The sequence below is a fragment of the Octodon degus genome, unplaced genomic scaffold (genome assembly GCF_000260255.1).
Source record: "Octodon degus isolate 3935 unplaced genomic scaffold, OctDeg1.0 scaffold00016, whole genome shotgun sequence".
In the NCBI taxonomy this organism is placed as follows: domain Eukaryota; kingdom Metazoa; phylum Chordata; class Mammalia; order Rodentia; family Octodontidae; genus Octodon; species Octodon degus.
Genome location: NW_004524592.1, coordinates 11,137,759 through 11,139,452, shown reverse-complemented (window position 1 = coordinate 11,139,452; position 1,694 = coordinate 11,137,759).

Sequence of the window (1,694 nt, the reverse complement as noted above, 5' to 3'; positions counted from 1 at the left end):
GTGTTTGTAAATAGGATCACAAGTCCGCATCTTGTACAGCAATTAACCACTAAGAAGAATATATGCAGTGTATTATTTGTTGAAACTGTACTTCTGATTTGATTTGAAACTGTCTCATTGCTATCTATTTATCAATAAAACTGTAGGAAAAAAAATAAATGAAGGAGTAGATATTGGGAAGTAGGAAGAAAACGTTCATATGGAAGGGGACCAAGGCAGGGGTAGGCAGAAGGAGAAAAGGAGAAAAAAGGAAAAAGGTGGAACAAAGCTTTTGTTAAGTAAGGAGAGGAAGAGGAGCTTACAGGAGGGGAGGGGAATGGGAAAAAGAAGAATCAAGATATGTCAGGTACAGTTACAAATTTCCTATGATGAGTGTGATCATTATGTATATCTAACATGTATCAACAAAATTAATTTAAAGAGTAACTTGCTCAAGCTGAGCTCGAACCTGTGATTCTCTTTGCCTCAGCCTCCACCGGCACACCGGGATTCTAAATTGTGCGACCCCACGGCCGACAGAGGGCGCCAGACCACCGTGCTCGCGCGGAGATGCCCGCAGTTCGCAGCTTCCAGCTCCAGCTAGATTTTAGACCCACACAAATACCCGGAGAATGACTAGTTGTTTCCTAGGTAACAAAGCACCATAATATATGCAACTGGTGGCATAAAATAACAAGTTTCTTGTCTCCCCGACTGTGAAGGCAGGAAGCACGCGTTCCCTCTTGAACGCAGGGAGGGAGGCTGCTCAGTGCCTCCTGCCCGGCTTCTGCAGGTTTAAGGGGAGCTGGCATGGTGGGTGTGAACACCCATCTGAGCCCCCGTGATCATGTGACGTTCTCCTTGCGTTAGGTCTGTGCTGCAGTCCCCCCTTTTGAGGGGGTGAGGAGTTCAATATACCATTTTGGGAAAAGTCATCATTGCAGCCCATGACAACAACCTAGAGATACCACCACCATTTCTGAACCCCAGTTCCTTATCATTTGGCAGCCCCTTGATAAGTGCTTGTCTGCCCCACGCGGTTCTAACTGGTTGAGATGCTTCACTAAATAAGAAGTGTTTCTTCTCTCTCAGATTTTAGATTCTAGCAGGCAGAGATGTTATTTTAAAAAAAATACACTGTGGTACAAGGGGGGCGCCAGTTGTGGTGGTTCACACCTACATTCCCAGCTACTGGAGAGGCTGAAGGAGAAGTGGAGACTTCAGGATCAGTCTGGCAACTTAGGGAAACCCTGTCTCAAACAAAATAGAAGGGGGGCTTGGGGAAGAGAGAAGAAGCTGAGTTAGATCCTTAGTACTTCAGAAAGAAAGAAAAGAGAGAGGAGGGAGGCAGGATGAGTGAAAGATCCTTGTCTCTGCTAGGTTGAGAATAGACTGTTACATGCGGTGGTGGTTGGGTGAGAAAGCATAGCAATAAGACCAGTAGAAAATTATTAGGGGTGAGGCTGGGGAGATGGCTCAGTGGAATAAGCACTTCCCTGGCAAGTGCAAGGGCCTGAGTTCAATTCCCGGTTCCGGAAAAAAAAAAAAAAAAAATTAGGGGTCTGGGGAAATGGCTCAGTGAAATAAGCGCTTCCCTGGCAAGTGCAAGGGCCTGAGTTCAATCCCCAGTTCCACCAAAAAAAGAAAAGAAAAGAAAATTATTGCAGGGCCAGGGATATAGCTCAGCAACATGGTACCTGCCTAGCAAGCCCAAC